Below are 26,795 nucleotides of genomic sequence, written 5' to 3'. Positions count from 1 at the left end.
ACAGCATTTATCCGAGGACCTATTACCAGAGGCAGACCGTTCAGACTGGCTTTGAACTCACTGTGTAACCAGGCTAACCTCAGCAAGCGCTTATTCTACTGAGCTATCTCCCCTGCCCCACGACTTCATATATTTGTAACCTCTGCATGGGAATTGTGTGAACAATTCCCATAGTTTCAAAAACATGTCTGTCCCTGTTTTGCCCACTTCACTTGCATTTGACTGTGGTCCTCAGTAGAGACTACAAAGACCCACTCCTCGTCAGACCTTTAGGAACAGCGTGCTCAGGTGAGTTGAGGTTAAGATTCGTTTTCCCAGACTCAATTTGCTTAAGTTTCTTTAAGGAAGCAAACTCTGAGAGTGCTATAGTGTCATCTTTGTTTTGACCTCATCAATGTCCAATTTATTCATACTGTTTCCTAAAGGTTTAAGAGGTGGGACCGACACCCTTTCTGTTCTCTTAAGAATCTTGCGCAGTAGAGGGTCTGATGCCAAAACATTTGACATACTGAAATTTCTGGCTGAACACAAGATAAAAATGAAAATCCCTTTAGACTTCTTCTTGACCACCATTTCTTTCATTGTAACCTTAGAATAGTGGCAGCCAAGTGTGTATCCCCAGGTAAATGATTACAGGATTATCTTCCCAGGGAAAAGAATGATAAATACTGGCTTTTAAGCGTCTTTCAGCAAAATGATCTTACCTTTCTGCATTCAGTCATCAGTGTTAGTCACCAAACCAGTCTTACTCAAAAATCATTTTCTGTACCTTTCTTAGTATCTTGCACTTAAGTATGAATACTCAGTTAAGGATCTTTATTCAGTTAGTCATTTAGGCTGATTATAATTTTAGAAATTATACATAAATATAATATGCTAGATTGTTAAGATTTGCAGTTAACTTTTAGTATGGTGAAGATAATAATGGATTTAATATATATTCAGCTGGGGAGATAGCTCAGTCGTTTAAGTGCCTGTCTGACAAGCATAAGGTCCTGAGTTCAATCCCTGGTATCTGCCCCCGAAAAATAAATTAATAAAACATATTCAGTATAGGCACAGTATCTGAGACTGTTAGAGATTGTTTAAATATTTACTGAGTGAGTGAATACAAGAAAATTTTAATGTAACTGTGAACTGAAAGAAATTTCTGGTTTTCATTACACAGCTTTTTCCTGGTATGGTTTTTTTTTTTTTTTTTTTTGCAATTTTTTTCCCATAATTTTATTGATAAATAGCAATGAGACAGTTTCAAATCAAATTGGTAGGACAGTTTCAATAATTAACACATTGCATACGTTCCTCCCAGTGGTTAATTGCTGTACAAGATGCAGACATGATATCCTATCTACAAACACCATTAGAAAAAATCCCTCTATTCATTAAGAGAATGTAACTATATATCTATCCTAACCACTTTGAATACACAGATACAAAATGAACATTCATCTGTATACCGTTTTTTTGTTAAGTTCCGTTATTTGAATATTATAGGTGTGTTAACTCAGCAAAATATTCTAAAAGAGTCCAGTAGCCCATAGTAGTTTTGGGTCTTCCGCTTGACTGGCAGTGTCAGAAATTGTTGACCTGAGTCCCCTACAGCTCAACATAACACCATGGCTTTACTTCTTATACTTTGTTTTTATATTTTTCTGCTGGATGGTTAAGACCAAGGTAAAGCAGGACCTATGCAACAAGATTTGTAGCTTTTGGGTCTGATAAGGTCAGTGAAATCCCCTCAGGATTTATCCTGAGATCCTGTACCTCAGATTGTAGAACCTTTGTCAGTGTCAGCCATGTGGATGAGTCACGGCCATTGCTTGGCCAATGTGCTCTCTGTGAAAGCCTGAGAGAATGTTTTGTCTCCATGTGACTCTCCTTAGGCACATTCTACATCATCGATCACTTTCCTCTTTGGCCCCATAATCTTCTTGATCAGGAAATTTGGAACACTGCTGAGTTACATGATGTTACAGTACAAGTTGTCATATGTCCTGAGTCTTAATTGACTTTGGAAGGCTAGGGCCAAAATGTTGGCTTTCCTTGCAGCCCTCCTTTTTCTCTAATTTATCTGCAAACTTAGGTTGTTAACCATCCAGACAAGCTTATTGTTATTACCATACAACTTAGGTTGTTAAGCTTAACCTCACTATCTGTCTGCATATCAACATCTTAGGCATAATATGGAACAGGTATTTTTCATCAAGTATTGATATGTTGAACTTTAAGTCCCTACAGAATATGATAAAAAACATTTAAAAATTAGAATATATTTTAAAAATAGGCATAAAGAATTATATACTTCTTATGTTTACACGTAAGTCAAAAAATCTCACCATATACAACCTTGCCTGGTAATTTTTATATGCCAGTGTTTCTAAGTCTTATAATTCAACAGTACTGTAAATGTCCTGTGAATCATTTTCTAAATTATGTACCTCTAAGAAGTGTATAGTATAGCTCATGGTAAGACACTTGCTTAGCATGTGCGAGACACCCTGGGTTCCAACCCTATGTCACCGTTTGGCAGTGATGCAGATTTGAGATTTGGGTTTGTGTTTGTTGTATTTGTCAAGGAGCTAGATAGGCTTACTGAGTTATAAATTAAAGACATTTCATTAGTAAAACTGGATAAAGCCCAGTGAAGTACTTATTTATGAAGCCTCAGAGATACTACTTTCATCTGTCTTTATGTTAATTGCTGCATGCCAAGTTCTGGCTACATAAGTACCACATTACTTCTTAATATATTAAATCATTTAATTTTAATATCAGAATATTGATTTATTTGAAAGTACCTAAAGACCATTTTAAAGCCACCAACCACATTTATTAAAAACTATTCACTTTTAATGATTAAGCTCATCAAAAGCAAGTATCAGTGTTTTATGTATCATGTTTCATTATTTATAGACATAAATCATAATTAACCAGAATTTATTTAATAAAATAATTTTCTGAAGCTTTTAATGAGCTGCTGAAAGTTACTGCTTTATTTAGGTTTTTTTATTAAGAATTTATGTGTATTCATGTTTTCCATTCTGTTGGAAATTGCTAGAGATTTTTTATTAGCCATGTAGTGGTAAAGAAGAAAGGTGTTGGTTACATTGTATTCTTACTTAGAAAAGCAATTGTGTTGTCTACATGAGTTCTGACTCTGAGAGTTAAGTTTTTTGGTGAAAAAGTCTCATTTGGTATTGTTATATTAAGTCAGCCTAAAAATGTATATTTCTTTATGTTAAGTAGTGTTTTTTATAGATAAAAATGCAGAAGTATCATATGTTACAAGATTATTTGTTCAATAAATAGTTTCGAACTTCCTAATATGCTAAGCTTTGCTCAGGTAGTATGAATGCTTTCTGTTCAATGTGAGAATATTGGTCATTGTAAAATTTTACGAACAATAAGCACAAGTGTAGCTATCTTAAGGTTATGAAGTTGAAATGTAGCTATATTAACAATTAAAAAAAAACTATCCTAACCATTGTAATTTCATCTAAACTAAGGCCAAAAGTGCTAACCCTAGGGCCCACCAAATAGCTCAGCACATTAAAGGGGCCTGCTGAGATGACGATTAAGCCTGTGTGCGGTGGCACACACCTGTAATCCCAGCTCTTGAGAGGCTGTAAACAGGCGGATCACTGTGAGTCTGATCTAGTAGTGAGACCCTGAACACCCTGTATAGACCCTTCCCTAAAGTTAAAAAAAAAAGTGCTAACCTTGAGTTTCCCTAGAGATTTCAAGGAATCCTAGGTTTTTCTGTGCTTCATTGAGTATTTGAAGGTAAACCATACTCAGTATATCAAAGTAATTTACTTCCAGAGTGAGGAAAGTAGATCTAACCCTTTCTGGTGAAGAAAAGTTATCATAGATTCAAGAATGTTGTCATGATTTTAAATGTCTCTGCTTCCATGTTTTAGTGAGTAATAGCAGAAAATATCTAGTATTTGGAGAGATATGTTCATAGCTAAAGTTTGTCTTGTATTTTGTAACTTATAAAGTGTGACAGGCAATAGTGTCTGTAAACTGAAGGAATATATGAGACTGCATTCAGCCTTTTTGTAATCTGTACAATCACAATGTATCACCACCATATATTCCTCTGTGAGTTTGTGTAAATTCTAATACTATTTTAATAATTTTTCATGTAAAATAATGATTATAGTTATTGCAAATTGTGCTGCTATAAATATAGCATATATTTTCAATTATTCTGGGTAGATACCTAGAAAGGAATAGCTGAGTTGAATAGGACCGCTATGCCTGCTTTTTTGAGGAATCTCCACACTGATTTCCATAGGGATTGCACCAGTCTAGATTCCCACCCACAGTGGAGAAGGGTTCCTTTTCCCCACAAACCCTCTAGCATTTGTTATTGGTTGATTTCTTTATGATAGCCATTCTTTCTGGGATAAAGTGGAGTCTCAGTGTTGTTTTAATTTGCATTTTTCGGATGACTAGTGATGCTGAACATTTTTTCATGCATTTATTTGCCATTTGTATATCTTCATCTTAGAAATGTGCATTCTCAAATGTCTATTTTTTGGTTAGGTCTTTGAATTTGGGGGAGGAAATCTGAATATTTTCAATTCTGTGTATTTTAGATTTAAGTCCTTTTTGTCTGAAGGACCACTGGCTAAATTTTTTTCCTACTTTGTACATTGTCCTTTCACTCTGTTAATGATTTCTTTTGTTGTGCAAAAGCTTTTTAATAAGATGAGATTCTACTGGTTGATTCTTTGAATTATTTGCCTTGCAATCGGGGTTTTGTTCATGAACTAACAACCCAAATGTCCATCAACCAAAGAATGGATAAAAAAGATTTGGTCTTTACAAAGGAATACTACCTTGCTATAAGGAAAGATGAGCTTGAGATGTTGAAATGGATGCAATTTAAGACCATACTCATGAGTGAAATAAATGAGACTCACATTATATTGTCTCATGGGTGTGAGAGACTGAAAGTAAATAAGGTCCAAAATGTACAATAGATACTGTGAAATGGGAAGAAATTATTCAAAAGGAAAAAGAAACTAGAGTGGAGGAAAGGCGAAAGGAAGAGAAGGAAGGAAAAAACCAAATAAACCCGAGATAGTTATACTACTCGTTTGTCTTAGTTCATTGGAAAGAAAGCTTTGTGCTAATATCATCTGGAGAATTTCTTATGCCCATATGTTACTTCAAGCAACTACTTTAAAGATAACAATATGCAATGTATTAACTATTGTTATTATTCTATTATTTTGTTATGAAGTTCTTTTTTTCCATTTAGAAGAAATGATTTTAGTTCTTACTTATCTCTCTCATTAAGACATCTGTATTCCTAGCACTTGAGAGGAGGATCATCTTGAGCTTGAGGCCAACATGAACTACATAGTGAGCTTGAGGCCAGCCTGAACTGCATATCAAGGCCCTGACTCAAAAACCAGTCAATCTTACTTAAAGGGTATGCATGTATGTTTCTCTCTCTCTCTCTGTCTTGTATTTTGGGGAAGGGTTTACAGTAGTGTTCTTGGTCTCACTACTAGATCGGACTCATAGTGATTCTCCTGTTTACAGCCTCCCAAGTGCTGGGATTACACATCCAGTCTCAGTGACCTTCTCAGTGCACCCCTGGGCCAGAGCCAGCACAGCAGGCAGGGGAATTGAACCCCCTGCCTCTGCACCTGCTTGCAGGGGCTTTAATCTGCTGAGTTATTTGGCTGGCCCTTTGGCTTTTACTTTTTCCTTTGAGCTTTAAATAAACTAATCTCTAAACTTTCTTGTTGTGTAGTACAAATTCAATTAGATCTCTTTGCTTCTAAACCTGCTACTCATCTTGTTATTGTGTATTATCTAAAGACAACACACACAGCATATATTTAAGTAAACAGAGACATCATAGAACACAAAATAAAATTTCCACAAAGTAAAGTTGTGTATGTTTCTTCCCAGCCAAGAGCTCCTCTCACACAATTGTTCCCAAAAAAATCCCCCTTTTCTTGCTATGCAACTTTGGCCTCTTTTCTTTCCAAATCTTTGTCTTCCAAAAATAGCTCTATACTCTTTCTTAACATACCTCAGTCATAAACTCTGTTGTGAGTTGGGTTTTTATTTCTCAGCTTTTTGACAATACTAGAGAGTCAAGCCAGAACCTTTGCATTGTAAGGAAGTGCTGTGCTACTGAGCTATATTCCTGTCCCTGAAGAAATTTTCTTGCTTTGTTTAGAATATGGTATGAGGAGGGGCATGGTGGCACATTCTTGTAACCAACATTCTGGGAAGCTGAGGCAGTAGGATCACTGAGTTCAGGGCCAATGTTGGGCTACAAAGTAAGTTCAAGACCAGCCTCTTAGACTGCTAGGATTACAGGCAGTGCAGCAGTGTGCCTGCCTCCCTAGCCCCAAGATTTTTATAAATGACAGAGGTACTAGGTTTTTGCAGAGATGGAACTTTTCTGTTGTGTGATGGTGGTAAAGCATGAGTTAATACTTATGGCAGAGCTGCAGAGCACGGCACACCTGCTTTGTGCTCATGTGCACACACAAGTAAATGTAAAGCTGCATGAAATAACCATTTTGTGAATTACATTAATATTGTAAGTTTCCTGATTTTGGTTTCTCTCTTGGTTCTCTGATACCAGAATGTACTAGGTATGGGGGAGGGCTAGTGAGTCACTACTAAGACCTGTTTTGTTTCCTCCTTTACATTTTCTTTTTTTTTTTTTTTTTTTTTTTTTTTTTTTTTTTTTTTTTTTAGAGAGAGAGAGAGAGAGAGAGAGAGAGAGAGAGAGAGAGAGAGAGAGGTGTGTGTGGCCAGCTCAGCCCACCAGGGGGCGGGGCTGGCTGGCATGTGGTGCTGGGGGATTGAACCGTGGTCCCTGTGTGCTTCGCTGAACTTGTTCTAAGTAGGTGCTTTAGACCACTGAGCCATCTCTCCAGCCCTCCTCCTTTACATTTTCGTTAGTGAATCCTGACTCCTGCCCCATCTTTTCCTGGTGGATGTGATCATTTGATGTTTTCCACCATTTGGCTGCATTTACTCCTGTCCCTTCCAGTTTCTTCATCTCTCTGTGCTCCTAAATCATGGCTTTCTCTCCCCAGCTTACAGCCTATGCATTTGTGAGGTGCTTTGCCTGCTCCAGAGGGCTGTACACCTCAGGCTGCTGCCACCATTGAAGTTGGTTCCATTGATACAGAAATGGAGAAGTCTTCTCCAATATCAAAGGGTTATTTTTAGTCACTTACAGATGTACATTTTTATAACATTTTAGGATGCTTATGATACAGAAGAAAACAGTTTTCTTTTCTAGCTTTAAGCAAAATTTCTTTGGTTAGAGAATAAAATGTAAGGTTTTAAACTCTTACCTCCCATCAGTTGTTAATTTTGGAAATACGTGAATTATATTCTTACTGAATTTATGGTATTACTAACCTTACTGTCCTATTTCTGTCCTCACAAATGTTATGTTCTTTCTATATCTGTTCTATGTAAATACTTTCAGAAGGTGCTTTTTTTTTTTTTTTACACCTCCTTTATGCTTTTTCCTCACCTTCACTTATTTCTGCTTTTTAAATCTACAAATTCAGGGCTGGGGAGATAGCTCAGTGGCATATGCACCTGCCTGGCAAGCATAAGGTCTTGAGTTTGATCCCCAGTACCAAAAAAATAGTCTGTGTAATACAAAACCAGAGTAACACATAATATCTTCTTCAAGGATATTCAGTTAGTTATAATCAAAGAGTGCTTATTGTAAGACTTCATACATTCCATAAAAACTTTCAACAGTTTACATGAGGACTTGGATTACTATATTACTTTATAGTACTGTTACCTTACTCTTTTTGTAAAAACGAGGTGGACAAGGTGGACATTCCACCTTAAGTTCCTGTTTCCTCAGTACTGAGGCACAGTGTCATGAACATCCTCCATTCACATCATGTGACAGCACAGAAACATCAAGACGTTTGCTCCTTGCCAAGCACTGTGTAAATCACTTTTATCTACATGTTTTTAATTGGATTCTCACAGTATCCCAACTATTTGCATTTTGCAAATAAGATAGCTTTTTTTTTTTTTTTTTTTTTTTGCAGAACGAGGGATTGAACTCAGACCCTTGTGCTTGCCAGGGACGCACTTATTCTACTGAGCCATCTCCCCAGCCCCAATCACTTGTTTTTGGAGATAAGCAAGTTGACTCTGGGTTTGTAGCTTATAAATGCATACCTGGGATTAGACCTTAATGATCCCAAGTTCTTTTTTTTTTTTTTTTTTTTTAAACTCAAAACTGTTGAATCATACCGATGAATTATGTTTAAGTTCTTCTTATTCATATCAGTCGTGGTGTAAACTCAAGGTCAGTTGTAAGTTCAGATCGCTAGTATTTTTCATAATCTCATGGTCTCAGGAGGTGACATTTATGTTTGCTCAAGGTTGACCCTGGAACTTTGTGGTTTCTATATAACACTAAAATGTTTTCACTTATTAGTACTCAACATTTGGGTTGCTTTCCTTAAAAAATGGCCAGTATAGTCATGTACCACATAACTCTGCTCTATATATTATGATGATCCCATCAGATTTTAATGGAACCAAAAAATTTTTGCTGCCTACTAGTATTACTGTGCTTTTTTTTTTTTTTGGTATACAGATATGTTTAGACACATGAATATTTAACAATTGTGTTATACCTGCCTAAAGCACATATTCAGTGCAGTAATGTTCTGTACTGTTTTATAGTCTAGGGGCATACTAGCCTGTACAGCCTGGTGGTTCATAAATTACAATGTCCAAACTGGTACAAGTATATGCAGTGATATTTATACAATGACAAAATTATTGAACAGTGCTGTGCTTTACACATTTTCAGACCTTAATTTTCTTTTGATAATTTACAAATAGTTTTTTTTTTCTTCTTTTTTAAGATTTTATTTATTTGTGTGTGTGTGTGTGTGTGTGTGTGTGTGGCCAGCTCAGCCCACCAGGGGGCGGGGCTGGCTGGCATGTGGTGCTGGGGGATTGAACCACCGTCCTTTTTGCGGAACCGGGGATTGAACTCAGGCCCTAGCACTTGCCAGGGAAGCACTTATTCCACTGAGACATCTCCCTGGCTCCCCTGTGCTTTTTTGCTAAGTTTGTTCTAAGTAGGTGCTTTAGACCACTGAGCCATCTCACCAGCCCCTACAAATAGTTTTTAACATATTCTAAGATAAAAGCTTTGGGCTCACATATCATAAATATGGTTTCCTTACTGACAGTTTTTTTTTTTTACAAAAGGGTATAAAATTGAAGATAATAAAAACCTGGCCTTTTATTAATAACTTGATAGGGGGCCGGGGAGATGGCTCAGTAGGGTAAGCGCTTGCCTGGCAAAGGCAAGGATCTGCGCAAAAAAACAAACACTTGATAGATAGAATGTTGCTGTTTCCATCTTGTGGTTGAATGCTGAGTTTTAGAAGTTCTTAGTACACTGTTTTGCTGATTCATGCCAAGAAGAGCTATGAATTGATATTGCCTTGTGTATTTTTGAAACTTAATTTCTACATTCAGTTGTCCTTTTTTAGCCTATCTACCCAAATAGCTGCTATACTGATTCTTTCTTTTTTTGGTACTGGAATCAAACTCACAACTTTGTGAACTGTGCTGCTGGTCCAGGCCCTATAGCTGCTATACTGAAAATGAAAGTCTTTGATTTAAATTAAGTACTTTGTTAATTTGCATATAAATCATGAGTTATAGTGTAGCAGTGGAGTTGCTTTGCCATAAAGCCTTCTGGGGCCTCACAGAGGTTAATGTTTTGCTAGAGATAAGTGAGCAGCTATGGTTAACTTTACCAAGTAAATGTTGTTTTTCATTTACAGTTTTATTAATCATTAACATTTTCTTGCTATAGTTTCACATATGCACTGCTTTCGGCTTTGAAATTTAAATCTGTGAGAGTATGCATATGTATTTTTCCTTATAGGACATTTTTTAAAAACCTTATATTTTAGCACTTTGTTCTTGATATTTTGAGGTTTCATAGTACAATAAATTAATAAATATAATGTAATATTGTCTCATTAAGTGAAAAAAGGATGTTGGTTTATGCATAACTTATTTTGGCAAAAAAATAGTGAAGATACGTATTATGTTCACAGTAAAACACTTGACAAGAATATATAAGCAGCTAATAATGAGCTGTACATGGTAGTGGTAAGAAGGTCTCAGCATTCTGTGTGGGGAGGGTGCTAAGGCATTTGTGGAGTCCAGAGCAGGCCAGAGTGTCCACACAGCACAGTGAAGTGTGCTGGGCAGGTGGTTTACCTTTAGTGTGCTCCTTCCTGAGCAGCTGTCTTTGGGAATTTATAATCAAGTTCTTGAGTTTTAATTAGCTTTAGAGATAGAGTAAAACCTTGAACAAATACAGAAAAGGAACAATGAGAAAGAGAATGGATATGATTCTTTATTTTCTTGGTACATGTATCTTGTGAGACTGCATTCTTTACTTATTCCATGGTTTCTGAGGTAGCCATTTTTGTTTTGTGGTTTCTCAGATAGCTATGTGACTTTTTAGCAATTCTGCTATTATCTCAAGCTATTTTTCTATTATTTGTAATCAGAGAAACATTTTATACTTTAAAATGAGTTTTTCATATTAAAAGGGAATTATGCTGCTGTTCTTCCTATTCTAAAAGTGCATAGCCAGAGGAAACTATGGTTCTGAAATTCAAAAGCTATTAGATGTTTAAAATTTTAAAAATGTACTATCGTAAAAGACATATTGACAATAATCCCCTTCAAAATACTTTCCCTTGCTTTTAACACATTTATCCCATCATACCCTCTTTCCTTTTGAGGACAGGATTTCACAGTGTACTTTAGGTTGTACTTCCTAGTGTACCTGAGCTCACTATCTAGCCCCACCTTGCTGTGATCCTACTACCCCAGCCTCCCAGGTGCTGGAGTTGGGGGGATATACTACCACACCCAGCTTCCTGACACTTTTTAGTGGAAGCAAACAGTTTTGAAAATCTTTTTTTCGGGAGCTTATTTATAGTGATCAAAAATTCAGTGGCACCAGGCGTGGTGGCATATGCCTGTAATTCCAGCACATGTGTAGGCTGAGGCAAGAGGATCATTGAGAGTTCAAGACCAGCCTGGGCTACAAAGTGAGCTCAAGGCCAGCCTGAACTACACAGTGAGACCCTGTCTTAAAAAAGGAAAAAAGAAAAAAAAAACCAAAAAAAACAAAACAACAAAAAAAAACACCCCACAAAACAAAACCCAGTGGTGCTACAGGTAAGTGCCATGGTATCTAAAAGGTAGATATCTAAAAACATTATGATTTGTCCTCATCAACATTGTCCACCAACTCTGGCTGTTTGCTACTTTTGGCTGTTCTCCAAAGTTGTAGTGATGTTTTGAATACATGCAGGATATCAAGGCTTCTATGATTGAAGAAATTTACTAAAGAGGACTTGCAGAACTGCTTTAGAAAGTAGTAAGAACAATGGTGTGTTTGAAGTGAGGTATATTTTTGAACAAGATTAATGGCAATGTAATTTATTTTCATTATGTACTATATTTTAATCGTATCTTATATTTGAATCAAGCAAGCAAAAGTCACATTACTGTAAAATGAAGGTAAATAATTAGTCTTGAGTTCAAAATATCAAGAGAAAATTAAATGATTTTGGAATATCTAATTCTCCAATACTTGAATCAGATCCAGTTCCTATCAAAATTAGGTTAGTGTAAGCCAGATATGGCGGCAGAGATCTGTAAGCCTACTAGCATTCAGGAGGCTGAGGCAGGATTGCCTTGCATTCAAGGTCAGCCTGGGCTACACAGTAAATTCAAGGCCAACCAGTACTACAAAGCAAGACCCTATCTTAAAAAGTGGGGAGGGGCGGTAGCTTACATCTCTTTAATTTTAGCCCTTGTCATCTCTTATTTCAGTTGTCTCAGCATATGAAAATTTTAAAATCATTCTGGCAGCCTCTAAAACCATGGAAATAAATTGTATGTTTAATATAGGGTATAGGGGCTGGGGAGATAACTCAGTGGAATAAGCACTTCCCCGGCAAGCACAAGGACCTGAGTTCAATCCCTGGTTCGGGGTGGGGGGGGGGGAAGAATTAGTATAGGGTAAGCTTTTTTCCTAAAATAAAATGTTCTTCTCATTTCTTTTGTTCTTAGTTTTCTTTCCACGCCTGGACAGTGTTTTGTAGAAATCTTACAACTTTTGAAAATAGTCTGATGCTCTTCTAGAATTTGAGTCTTTTATGTTCTCTGTCCTATGTTCTGTACTTTATTCACTCTACCTTTTAAATTTAAGATCATACTCTACTATATATAGATGGTCAGAAGAATACTGGAAAGCAAATGGGGCTTGAAATTTTGGGAAGAATGTAGGAGGTACAGATATTTGATGTCTCAAAGCATGGATACATTAATGTTATCCCCATTTCATCACTCCATCATACATTTCTTTTATCCTCTGAGTGTAACACAATGCTTGGCAGTTAAGTAAGCTTGGGGTGTTTTTTGGCTTTCAAAATATCATTTGTTTTTATTTGCCTGGAGTTATAATTCATATAAAGTAAGATTTACTTCCTTTAATTGAACCATTTCATAAGCTATTTCTTTTACCCTGAAAAAAAAAAAAATTACCCTTATAGCCTTTGAAGTCAATCCCCTCATCCAAGCCCCATCCTAAGCAGGTGTTCCTTTTGATACTATGTGTACAATTTTGCTTTTTTTCCAAATATTTAAGCTGATAGAATCATTGCTGTATATTGTAGCTTTATATGCTTGACTTCTTTCATTTAGCATGATGCTTTTAACTCATCTGTTTTACTGTGTACCACTGGTTCATTCCTTTTAAAAATTGAATTAATAAATTTTATTGTTTATTATTTTCCCCCCTTGGTATGGGGGATTAAACTGAAGATCGAGTACATGCTAAGCAAGTGTGGTATCACTGAGGCACACCTCTCCCATTTGTATTTTGGGATGGGATCACCCTTTGTTGCCCAGGTTGTTCTTGAACTTGAGATGATCTCCTGCTTCAACTTTTTGAGTAGCTGGTGATGTAAAGCCAGGTACCACTGTGCCCTTCAGTTCATTCCCTGTCATTGTTAAAAAGTATTTCAGTGTGACTGTATCATAATTTGTATATGTACAGTTCACCAAAATAGTGGACAATTTTTGGTTGTTTCCATTTTGGGTCATTATAAATAAAATTGCTTTGAACATTTCTGTACAAGCTTTGGATGCATTTATTTTCATTTTTCTTGGATAGACACCTAGTTGTGGCAGCTCTCAATTGTATGTTTATATATATTTAACTTACAAATCAATGAAATGCACTGCTTGTGTCTATTTTTGAATTTTCAGTTATTTTTTTATAAACAAGTATCTTTTGATTTGAGCTAGCGTAATAAACTTTTTTTTTATTTTTTTATTTTATTCATTTTTAGTTTAGTTTTGTTGTTTTTATTTTTTATTTAATTTTTAATTTTTATGTGTGTGTGTGTGTGTGTGTGTGTGGCCAGCTCAGCCCACCAGGGGGCAGGGCTGGCTGGCATGTGGTGCTGGGGATTGAACCGCGGTCTCTGTGCTTTGCCAAGCTTGTTCTAAGTAGGTGCTTTAGACCACTGAGCCATCTCACCAGCCCCCGTAATAAACTTTTTATACTACTTATGCTGTACTAACTTAATCTTTTTTATTGTCTTATATAATTATTTCAATGGGATAATTTCTTGAAAATATTTTCTCTGTATGTTAATTCTTCATATATGAGAATTGCAAATAGTTTTGTTTAAAAACTAGAACTTCCAGTATCTATAATCCAACCTAAGAAGTTATCAGTCTATATAAAACCCTTCCTAATTGCAGCTAACTGCCCCTGTTTAGTACCTAATAATTTTGAGATCTATCAGGTATTCCTAAGTAAATGTACCTGATTTTAATGTTTTTAAACTTTGTAAATATTAGGAAATGCGTGCGTATTTTTCCCAGCCTTATTTTTAATCCGTGTTCATGACAGCTCATCCTGCTTGGCTGATGTTCTCATCGTTCATTGTATGATTCGTATACATTTAGAATGTGTATACAGTTTGTTCTTATGCTGGTGGGTGTGTGGGTTGCTCTGTGTCTTGCTGTTAGAAACAGAAACCTGTGAACATTTTTGTGTAAGCACATGTTTAGTTTTATGAGAAACTAACATGTACTTTTTCCCCCGGAGTGTACATGCCATTCTACTTTCCTACTAGCAATGTATAAGTATCCATATTTTTGCAACCTTACCAAAATTTAGTATAATTACTATTTTTTATGTTAGTTATTTTGGTATATATGTAATGGTAGCTCATCTGTTATGGTTTTACTTTGTATTTCCATAATGGCTAATTATGTTGAACATCTTTTTTGTATGCTTGTTTGCCTTCTTCTTTTTCTTCTTCTTCTTTTTTTTTTTTTTTTTTTTTTTGTGGAATCCGGGATTGAACTCGGGCCCTAGTGCTTGCTAGGGAAGTGCTTATTCTACTAATCCATCTCCCCAGCCTGCCTTCTATATTCTTTAAAGATGTCCATTCGTGATTTTTTGCCTGTGTCATAACTTTTTTGTTGTTATTATTCTTCCACCTTTACATCCATATTATATGTAGAAATTATTGCATGTATGCTATAAGAACATAGGAAAAAATTGATTTTCTTTTTGTCTGAATCAGGAAAGGTTTTATCTTTTCTCTTGACAGTTTTAATGCCTACTTTTGTAACTTATTTTTTATGTTTGAGTTTGTTGTGTTTTAGAGAATTTCTCACTGTATTCTTAGAGGATGGTCATGGAAATATAGATGAATTTTTGCCTGTTTGCCATAATGAAAGGAGTTCTATTTTGATGAAGTGTATTTCCCCATTGTTTTACACACTCTGCCTTTGCTGGGACTCAATACCCAGTACCAACTGGTTAAGAGAGGAGAGGTTTATGTTAGCCCGTATCTTTTAAATGGGTTATCCCAGAGTCAGCTGGCTCCAGGGCAGGAGTGGGGAGGGTTTGCTATGGAGGAAAATTGTGTACCTCATGGTGCCCTGGAAATAGAGACAAAGGAAGAGCCAGGGGGGAAAATAGGCTTTGCCTGGATCGTGGGATCATGTGGTGTGATACTTATTAGTGTGGAGTAGTCCACTCACAAGTTTGTAACTAAATGGGATACTGGGATGTGAGTGTCAGTGAGAGGAGGCAGGTCATTGTGGGTGTGGCCTGGAAGGCTCTATTTCCTTTTCTCCTCCCTCGATCTCTGTTTCTGGCCACCTTGCTAAGAGCTGTTTTTTCAGTCGTGCTGTCCTGCCTGGGAGGCATCTGACTATGGACTGAGATCTCTACAGACTGAGGCATAAATAAACATTTTCTCCTCACAATTCCGGGTATCAGCTGTTGTGTGTCAACAACAAGAAAGTAACAAAGACTGAGTTGTAGATAATTTTTTCGAAATAGTATTCCTACTTATTTTGTTGATGTTAAAGTTTTACCTCTGTATAATGCACACTTGAGCTAGTTGCTAACTAACTTTGATTTGGTCTTCGTGCTCCCCAACCTCCAGCACTGGGGAGTGAACTCAGGGTTTTTACACTGACCTACATCCCTGGCCCATCTGTTTTTTTCTTTATTTTAGAGGTAGGGTTTCACTAAGTTAACCAGACTGGTCTTGAACTTGAGATTGTCCTGACTTAGCCCTCGTCCTTTCTTCCATAAACATGATACATGTTTTCATTTATTTAGGGTTTTGTGTAGAGTTTAGTTTTTTCCATAAAGTTTGTAGTTGTTTTGATTGATGTCTTTTTTTTTTTGCTTTATTTTTTTTTATTTTATTTTTATTTATTTGAGAGAGAGAGAGAGAGAGAGAGAGAGGTGTGTGTGTGTGTGTGTGTGTGTGGCCAGCTCAGCCCACCAGGGGGTGGGGCTGGCTGGCATGCGGTGCTGGGGGATTGAACCGCAGTCCCTGATGCCTTGCCAAGCTTGTTCTAAGTAGGTGCTTTAGACCACTGAGCCATCTCTCCAGCCCCGATTGATGTCTTTTGAGCTGATAGTGGGTTTTGCTTTTACAGATAAAATCTTACTATTTTACGTTGTAATCAACACATATAAATAAAAATACAATTTTTGTGTAGTGTGGTATTGTCTAGTAGACTTCCTGACTCTGAAATGTACTAACAGTGTGACTAAATTATTTTGGACTTTTGGACTATTTTGTTTTCTCTTTTCCAGTATTTACTCTTCAAAAATGTCTTGCCTACTATATCAATTAAAATTTACAGGGTCGGGGAGATGGCTCAGGGCCGGGAATAAGTGCTTCCCTGGCAAGCGCAAGGGCCTGAGTTCAATCCCTGGTTCCACTGGGGGGGAAAAAAAAATTTACAGATTGTGTGTTAGATACAGCTATTGAATACATCCCTGTATTCTTGATGGTAAAAGGAATACTTCTACTATGAAGCATTTCACAAAACTTCAAAATTAAAACTACACAGTACAGGTTGGGAACGTAACTCAGTGTTGAGTGTATCCATTCTCCACACCAAAACAAAAATAACCCCTCACAAGGCATATGGAGAAAATGTATCTCGTCTCGCACTACACTCAACTAAGACAGCTGTCTTATTTTTGTTTTTGTGGTACTGGTGTTTGAACCCGTGGCCTTGTGTAAGCCTTTAACTACAGAGTACTTCACCAGCCCTAAAACACTTCTATGGCTGTGTTCCACATACCTCTCAAGTACCTCAGATACTAAATATATGAAAGTCTGTGACACTACCCTGTTAAATGTTGGAGTCATGCTACTTGTAGATCTTTGCTCTAATGTTTAAGAATAACAATAGCTGTAGATTTTATGTAAATATAATTAATTAGGTTTGGGAAATTTATCTTTTTCCTAAAAGGCTATTGTTCATCATTGATAATCATATTTTCTTCATTAGTATGTTAATATAAATTATATTCATAATTTCATTTTTGATGTAAAGTAACTGATTAATCAAGTATGAACTGTTTCTATTTAGAAAAAGTTTTCATATCATCATAATGTCATAGGTTTGGGAAATTTGTTTTTTAAATTATGAAATATATTATAAAGATAAGAGTATGAAATCCTGTGTACAGACCTGTAATCCCAGTACTCTTGAGAGGCCAAGGCAGGAGGATTGTAAGTTTGAGCCCAGCCTGGGCAATTTAGGAATTATAATGAGTCCCTGTCTCAAAATAAAATATTAAAAAGGGGCTGGCATTATAGCCCAGTGTAAAGGCCCCAGGTTTAAGCCCCAATACTGCATTCATCAGTCAGTCAGGCAGAGTATGTGTAAAAGTTTGCATATTGTTATTTTACAGAAATTTATAAAAATGACCTCTTTTAAATGTCAACCATAATAAAAAGAATAAGCAACTGGTCAGCTGCTTTTCCTTCTCTACCTTGGTCTGGGTAGAATACTTTGGCTTTTGTGCTAATCATTCCATTGCCTTCATTTATACAAGTAGTTCTATAGTTAGTTTATGTAAAGTTGTACTCATCAATGAGAGTTTCCAAACACGGTGGCAAAACAATGGTGAATTGTTGTATATCTTTTCAGTCTCTTTGTTCTGATGTGCCCCGAATGCAGTTGATGGGCCAGTATAACTTAGAGGTAGAATAGTTGCCTAGCAGGTGCAAAGACCTGGATCCTGTCCTCAGCACCAGCAAGCACCAGCCACTGCTGCCACCGCCCCCACCCCCCAAGTGAAGACTGATGTTTAGTTTCTCTTTAATAATATGGACACATCTGGACAAGCCTGTTAGTGTAGAGCAGATACTGCGCTAGATTTCCTGCCCCCCAAAATGGGCTAATGTCCATTTCTTCATTCTAAGTGCCCAATATAGTCTCCCTTTGGATCTCAGAGGTTAGAGCAGAACAGTGCTATGCAGTGAAGTGCTTTCCCACAGTTTATATAGACAGTAGAACATAAGAAGAAGCCATAAACTTCATTACCACATAAAGACAAGTACACATTAGAAATTCTCAAGTTACAAAGATGATAGAGAGGCAGAGAAGATCTACATAATAAACATCTCTTTTACATCACTGCGCTACATTGTGTTTGGTTGTGTTCTCTGTCTCACTGTGTGTTATTTTCTATCTCTCCCACCCCCTTTGAATGCTAGGCAATTGCTTTGTGACTGAGCTGTGTCCCAGGCTGCATGTTGTTTTTTGACGTAACTTCATAATGTATGCAATATCTATTACCTGGAACCATACCACCATGGATTTCAAGGCTGTAGTACTGTGATAGTCTACTTGAGGAGAAATAAACTTAATACCAACATACTAGCACATGACTGAAACCTCAACTGCTTGGGAAGTAGGTTAATCACAAGTTTGAGGCCAACTTGGGTAGCTTAGCAAGACCTTGTCTCAAGGTAAAAATGAGGCCACAGATAGGGCTTGGTGGTAGAGCACTCCTGGATTTGATTCACAGTACTGGGGGTTGGGATGCAAGTTGTGTGGCCAAGATTCTTTTCCTATCTTTAACTTAATAATCTACCCAAAGCCTAGCTGCAATAGGACTAGAATCATTCAGCATGAATTTTATTCAGGATGACTCATTCCAAGACCTTGGTCAGAATACAAAGTCTTGTGGTGATAGCATATGCAGTGCTTACTTTTTTTATCTCTATGGATGGGTTCCCTACAACTTCATAGGATTTGTTTTATGGAGTACATTAAATAGTGAATACAAGCTGCATCAGTTTGGTGTAGCTGCTGTAAAAAAACTACCACAGTCTGGTGCATTAAACAACATAAAATTATTTTTCACAAATCTGAAGGCTAGAAGTCCATGATCATAATGTTTGCAGGTTAGTTTCTTCTGTGGACCATGAGGAAAGGATCTCTTCTCCACCTTAATGTTTGCCTTGTCAATGATAATCTCCTCTGGGTCTTCATATTATCTTGCCTTCATACTTATATCCACATTCTTTCCTAGAAGCCTATCAGTCATGTTGGATTTAGGGCTCAGGCACATGACCTCATTGTGAGTAAAGGCCTTGTCTCTAGGACTTAAGGGTCATGGCTTGAGGATGTTGTTCCGTGCATAATACCTGGTAGTTCGCAATTATAGTTCCAGCACCAGAGAAATAATTTAAAAAGTAGTATGTATCTTACTGAGAAATAAAATAAAGTATTAAAATGTTCTTGAAGCTGAGTGTGGGGCACACTCTTGTAGTCCCCATACTTGGGAGGCTGAGGCAAGATGTTCACCACAAGTTTCACACCTGCATAGACTATATAGTAAGTTCAAGGTCAGCATGAACTACATAGTGAGACGTTCTTTTAAAAAATAAAAATAGTACTGGAATATTACTATTGCCAATAAGAACTTAGTTTCCCTAAGAATAACTTCCTATTAAATGAGTCATTTTAGAGGTGGTTCAGTAATCTATTTTTTATAGGAACCTTACCAAAGAAATACATTTAAAAAATACAGACATTAACATTTGTCAATGGAATATATTTTCAAATTTAAACTTGTACAGATTAAAAATGGATAAAAAGGATTGCTGTGTTCTCCCCTTTGGTTTTGTTGAATTTTTTCACCTCACCCTTGTTCTATATCATCACTGTACACTGTTATTGTAGGTTTTGGTCTTGCAACAGATTTCCTTGACATTAAAAGTTGATTTTTGTATTGTAAACAAGAGAATCTCACATTTAAAATTCTTCCCCTTAACCTGAAATATAAGCATTTAGTAACACAAATGTTTAAAGCAAACTGCTTTTAGTTCTTCTTGAAAACTTTTCCATTTTGAAGTTTAACAGGCAGCTGATTTAAAAGATTATCTTAAATTCCTGGCAGTGAGTCCTAGATCTTCATCTCCTCAGATGTAGCCAGCAATCTGGACATGTCTGTGACTGAAAGGAAGAGACAGCCTTCTGCCCAAACTTCTGTTCCCAAGGCCATGTGATATCTAATATGAGTTATTTTGATTAAATTCCTGATAATTGCAAAAGCAGTTGCTATTTTTAATATTTAAAACAGTTATCAAAAGTTTCAAATTTGTGTGAATTTGGTCTCTGTCCATTTTTGAGTCATAACAATTAAGAGATTGTATTCACTACCAACTATGTGAGGGTGATATGCTAGGAGGACTCTTGCCAGTGATACAGAAATGAATTAAGTCAGGTCCTTGGTCAAGCAAAGCATATTAATGACTGTAACGGAAGGTGCCACTTTTTGGTCTCTGACATCACAGTGTATAAGACAGCGGCTTATCAAGGATACCCTTGCTGTTCTTTCTTAAATTATTTTTTTTGTTATTAGACTCATAGTTAGAAATTAAGAATACCTGCAATCCAGTAAAAATAAAATCTTGGTAATTTTTTGTGAATAAAGATAATCTTGGGCCGGAGAGGATCGCTCAGTGGCTTAAGTGCCTGCCTGGCAAGCACAAGGTCCTGAGTTCAATCCCCGGTACCAAAAAGAAAAAAAAGATACTCTCTTATTCATGGTTGTTTTGGGCAAAGCACTGCTTTTTCTAATATCATATATTAAGAAAATGTATTTTTTAAAAGAACTTGCTTTCACATACTTGATGATATTAATCCTAGATATATGAACTGTCTCTGTGCTCACAGAGCAATGCAGCAGTACCACAAATTACATGATGTGTATGGGATACACAATTCATATGAGAGAGGTTGTCATTTAGCATTTGCATTGATTAAAAACAAAGTAAAGTCAAGTTGCTTATTTAGTAGGTTGTGAGAATATTACACTTCACAGTACTGCACTCCCCTGGATGATGGACAGCACTTACAAGCATGTTAAAGTCAGGTTCATAGGTAGGGATCCTTGAACTAAAGCTTTTGAAATCATTAGTCCAAGAGATAGTCAGTGATTGAAAAATTACATTAAAACACATAGTATATGTTACTATCATTTAAATTTTTTTTTTATATTTTTGTATTTTAGGGAAGGGTCTACAGAGTATTCAGGGTCTCAATATTAGATCAGACCCAGTCTCAATTGCCACCTGAGTGCGCCCTGGAGGCAGGGCCCACTAGGGTACACCTGGGGATCAAACCCCTGGCCCCTGTGCCTGCTTGCAGGCACTTTAATCCACTGAACTATTTGGCTGGCTCTAAAATATTTTAGTATTAAGATGTATTTATTGTAAACGGTAAGGGGAAGATAGATCTACTCTTGTTGGTTTGTAAGGTGTGATTATTAGGTGAAGTAATTTATGTCTTTTTCTGGTATCAGGATTCAAACTCAGGAGCTTACACTTGCCAGGCAGGTGCTTGTGCTGCTGAGCTACATCCCTGGTCATACTTACCTTTTTTTTTTTTTTTTTTTTTTTAAAGAGGCCATAATTTACTCCAAAGAAACCTGAGAACTAGCCTTGTTACTAAATTGAGCTAGTGCTGGAGTTTTTACTAATTATTTGTTGTCCTTGACTAATAGACTGCCACAATCATAATTTTATAAACAGGCAGCTGATTTATTTTCAAAAAATATCATTTATCTATGACAAGTTCTTGTTCTCTAATTCAGGCTGGCCTTAATCTCACTATGTAACTCAGGCTGGCCTTGAACTCATGGCAGTCTTTGTGCCTTAGCCTCATGAGGGCTAGGATTATAGGCATGTGCTACTATGTCTGACCGCAAACATTTTAAATAACACTGCATATAGTGGTGCACATCTGTAGTCTCAGGTACTTGTAAAGTGGGAGGGTTGCTTGAGCCTAAGATTTTGAGGCCCATCTGAAAAACTTGGTTTTTGCTTTACTAGAGATTAAGTCCTAGGGCCCTCTATCAGTGAGTACATATTCAGTACATATATGTATACATATATACATGCTTAAATAATTACAGTAAAAGACCCATTAGCATTCATTCCCCTCTGAAGATTCCCTCACACTGTTCATTAGAACACGTTTACCCCGTCATACTTGTCACACTCTGAAGCTGTTCTCAAGTCCTCTACTGTGAGTGTCTCTAGTTGTGATGTCCAGGATTCCATAATAGCTTCAGTTAATTAAAGCTGGTTGCTTTTTATGGTCTTTTTTTACTTTGGGAAGGGACAGAAGTCTTACAGTACCATATCTAGTGAATAAGGTAAATGAGGACTGTTATGGTTTGTGTCTAGGTGTCCCCCCAAAGCCTCATGCAGTCATGGGGCAGCTTCTGGAGTTTATGATTGATCACTGTGGGTGTGGATGCTGCCCCTGCCCTGGGGCAGGTGATTTGCATTACAATGTAAGGTGGGAAGAGAAGCTAGCTGCTTGAGCTGCTGCTCCTCCTCCCTTGAGCTCTTGCTCTTTGCCACTGCCGTGAAAGGTTGATCTGTGCCATGTGCCGCTCTACCTGGACCCAGCTGAACGTGGACAGAAACTCCAGTAACTCTGAGCTAAAAACTAGTTGCTTTTCATGGACTTTTTTGACTTTGGGAAGGGACAGAAGTCTTAGAGTGCCACATCTAGTGAATAAGGTAAATGAGGATGCACCATGTTTTTACAAGCCTGCTTTATTGAGTGACACTCAGCAGCAACATTCACTGTATTTTTGATCATACATCATAAAGATACTTGTGAAAGAAGACTTTAGAACTGCTTGAGAAAGTATCAAGAATGATAAATATTTTCAAAGCAGGGAATACTTTTAGGCAACTACTGGCAATTTTAATCATAACTGTATAAAGCTTATAGAAAATAATAACTTGGGCACATTTTTCTTCTAGCAATTTCTTATGTATTCTTTGTATTTGCACACAGCGGCGTCTTCTTGAATGTAATAGAAAATTGGAAACAACCTAAATATATTTGATAAATGATAATCCAGTGAAATAGAATACAACCAATCCTGACAGTCATGAACAAGAATGAAGTAGCTTTGTATGTACATATTTTATAAGTGTAGTGTGCACTGATACAGAACTGATAGGTTTCCACAATACATTGTTTTTAAAAAGCATGGAACAGAGCCAGTGAGATAGCTCCATGCAGTAAACGCCTGCCTAGGCACACACAGGGTCCAGAGTTCAATCCCCAGCATCACATGCTGCGCCACCCACGCAGTCTAGGCATGGTGGCACACACCAGTAATCCCAGCATGGGGAAGACTGAAAGCAGGAGTATCACAGTGAGTCCAGGTTGCATAGGTTGACCCTGTACCAAATACATAAATAAAAAATAAAGCATTAAACACTTTTTAACCATTTGTTTTATATGTGGTCAGTATTATACATGTACATAAATACGCTTTTATATTCATAAAGCCATTTTCTTTCATGATAAACTGTTGTGATTCCCACAAAAAAGTAACTGGTGCTTACCTTGACATACTCAAATTTGTGTGTGTGTGTGTGTGTGTGTGTGTGTGTGTGTGTGTGTAGGTAAAGGTTCTGCGGCATCTTTTTTAAAAAATAGTGTCCTCAGACTGGGGAGATGGCTCAGTGGAATAAGCACTTCCCTGGCAAGCGCAGGAGCCTGAGTTCAATCCCCAGTTCTGCCAAATTAATTAATTAATTAATTAATTTGTCTTCTGCCAAATTAATTAATTAATTAATTAATTTGTCCTTTGTATGTAATTTAGTAGCTACTGAGGAAGCATACTGTGACCTTATAGATGGAATGGACAGGATCTGTAAACTAAATGATTAAAAGGATTCAGAGAAGTAGTTCTGTACCTTTCCGTTTTCATTTCCCTTTTCTCTCTCCTCCCCTCCTCTGCCACCTCTCCTCCTTCCCTTCTGCCTCCTTCCATTATTTGCTGTTTGCAGTTCTTCATCTGAGAGGTGTATTCATTTTCTATGCTCATTTCTAGATTGGGTCTTTATATTTGAGGGTATCTGATTTTGGGGAGGGTATCTGAGGTGTTATAAATATATATATATATATATGTTCATTCATTAATTCATATTCTATATATTAGTCCTTTGGATGAGAAACAAATGGCAACAAAATTTTCCTCACACTGAGTTATCTTCTCACTGTGTTGGTGGTTTCTTTTGCTGTGCAAAAGCTTTTTAGTAAAATGAGAAGTTCTTGAGTGCTTGTGATATTTCCTGTGGGATCAGAGTTTTGTTTTTCCTACACCAATGTCTTCAAGAGTTTTTCATATTCTCTCTTCCAGCGAATTTAGTGTTTCTGTTTCAGTATTCACATCTTGGATCCATTTCAATTTTAGTTTAGTGCATGGTAAAGATATGTGCCTACTTTTAATCTTTGGCATTATAGAAAGCCATTTTCTCCAGCATCATTTATTAAAGAGGCTTTTGTCCATTGAAGGTGGCTGAGTGTTTTGGGAGTTGTTTCTGCAGCTTCATATATATACTATATTGATCCTCAGGTGTGAGTTTATGGTTCCCCCCATTACCATACTGGAGTTTTTTTTTATTATAGTAGCTTTACAGTATAATTTTAAGTCGGGGAATGTGATGCCTTGCCCTTGTTGCTTGGAATTGCTGTTGCTATTCTAGGTATCTTCTGGCTTGAAATAAATATTAGTGTTGTTTTCTCTACTTCTGTGAGATATGCTGTTGGTATTTGGATCAAGACTGCGTTAAAGGGCTGGGGAGATGGCTCAGTAGAGTAAGTGCTTCCCTGGCAAGCGCAAGGACCTGAGTTCAAGCCCTGGTTCAAAAAAAAAGAGACTGCATTAAAGCTATATTGTAATTTTGGAAGTATGGCTATTTCATGTTACTATATTGTTTCTTCCTACCCAAGAACAAGGGATATCTATTTTTTAAATATCCTCTTTGTTTTTTTCAGAATAGTGTAGTTTTCAATGTAAAAGTCTTGCTTCCTCCAATTGATTGATTCCTAGGTATTTCATTTTTTTAGATGTTGTTGTAAAAGGTGTTTCTCTAATTTCTCAGTAAGTTTGTTATTTGTGTACAGGAATGCTATTTATTTTGAATGTTGACTTTGTATCCAGTGACACTTGAATTTAGTTATTAAATATAGAAGTATTTTGGTGCAGTTTTTTGATTCTTCTATGTAGGGAATCATCATCCAGAAATCATAATTTAACTTCTTCTTTTCTGATCTTTATTCTTTGTATTTCTTTCTCCTAACTGCTGTAGCTAATGTTTACAGAACTATATTGATTAACAGCAGTGATAGTGGACAGCCTTGCCTTGTTCTGGATTTTAGAGTGAAAGTTTTCAGTTTTTGTCCTTTTATTTTTTCTTAATAAATTTTATTTATTTGTGTGTGTGTGTGTGTGTGTGTGTGTGGCCAGCTCAGCCCACCAGGGGCGCGGGGCTGGCTGGCATGTGGTGCTGGGGGATTGAACCACGGTCCCTGTGCTTTGCTAAGCTTGTTCTAAGTAGGTGCTTTAGACCACTAAGCCATCTCACCAGCCCCTTTTGTCCCTCTAATATGATATTGGCTGTTTGTCATGGACAGCTTTTATCAGATTTGACTTAAAGACTGTCTGTCCCAATTTTGTGTAGGGTTTTTATCATGAGTGGGTGTTGGACTTTGTCAAATGCATCTATTGAAATGATTGTGTGTGTGTGCGTGTTTTGTCCTTAGCTTTGTTCTATTTATTGATTTGCATATATTGCGTTCAATGATTTTCATATATTTGCATTTATTAAACCATTCTTACATCCCTGGATGATTCCTACTTACTCGTGGCAAGTAAAAGTCAGATTGATGATTTGCTGCATTCTGTTTGTCAGTATCTTATGGAGCATTGTTGCTTCTGTGTTCACTAGAGAGATGTCCTGTAATTCTCTGTTTTGGTTGGATATTCCCTGGTTTTGGTATCAGGATAATGCTTGCTTCCAGGAATGAATTTGGGAGTATTACTTCACTTTTAACTTCATTGAACAATTAAATAATAACATTCAATCTTTTCTAAATTTCTTTTTGTTTTTTAATGTAGACAGGGTCTACAGGGTCTCACTACATAGATCAGACTCACAGTGATCCACCTATGTTCGGTGTCCCAAGTGCTGGGATTACTGGTGAGCACCACCACACCCAGTCTCAGTTGCAGTCTCAGTGTTACCTGGGGGTTAGGCCCTAATTGGCAGACTGGGATTGGAATCCCGGTCCCAGTCCCTGCGCCTGCCTAAGCAAGTGCTTTAATTCACTGAACTATCTGGCCAGCCACTGATCTATCTGGCCAGTCCTAAATTTCTTACAAAGTTATCCAGTGAATCAGTCAGGGCCTAGATTTTTTACTTTCATTGACTGATAACAGGTTTATTCAGAATTTTTATATCTTTCTGATTAAGCCTCAGTTTTCATGTGTAATTAAGAAGGTGTCTATTTCTTCTGTGTTTTCTTTCTTATTAGTGTTAGTTTTTCAGTGCAATAAAGAGACAGGACAGATGAATGAGGCCTTCGAGGCCTTTATTGTGGGCACAGGAAAGACCACAGGAAAGGAAAGACATGGAGCTTCCGAGGAGAACCTGGGGAACCCAGGTTGTAAGAGGGCCAAGATGGAGGTGGGGCTTGGGGGCTGTCTGCATGACATGGCAGATAGTGATTGGGCAGGAGGTGGAAACAGGATATCATCAAAAGGAAATAGGAAGTTGTAATTTGACCAGGGAGGAGGAAGGTGGGCCATAGCACATGGCCTCCAGTGGCCTGTGCCATATTGGCTCACTTCGATGATCACTAAGCAAAATTTTTTATTAAGTCGGAGAAAACCCATCAGTTGGAATACAGGTTCTTGAAACAGGTATTGGAGAACTTCTGAATTTCTACAGGACCTGTTGTAATTTTACCCTTTTCATTCCTTGGACCTTTCTCTCTCTCTCTCTCTCTCTCTCTCTCTCTCTCTCTCTCTC

General features: G+C 37.1%; 1 protein-coding gene and 1 pseudogene across 2 annotated transcripts in view; one reads left to right on the top strand and one right to left on the bottom strand.

The window, feature by feature from the left end:
• The window catches only part of LOC101578637, a 29,978-nt pseudogene extending 16,880 nt beyond the window's left edge, over positions 1-13,098 (bottom strand).
• Positions 1-26,795, top strand: part of Jmjd1c (jumonji domain containing 1C) — a 168,896-nt gene that overhangs the window by 21,833 nt on the left and 120,268 nt on the right. The window lies entirely within an intron of this gene.

Source organism: Octodon degus, unplaced genomic scaffold, assembly GCF_000260255.1.
Source record: "Octodon degus isolate 3935 unplaced genomic scaffold, OctDeg1.0 scaffold00046, whole genome shotgun sequence".
Classification (NCBI taxonomy): domain Eukaryota; kingdom Metazoa; phylum Chordata; class Mammalia; order Rodentia; family Octodontidae; genus Octodon; species Octodon degus.
Note: the sequence above shows the minus strand (reverse complement) of the source record. Positions and strands in the feature narration are given on the sequence as shown.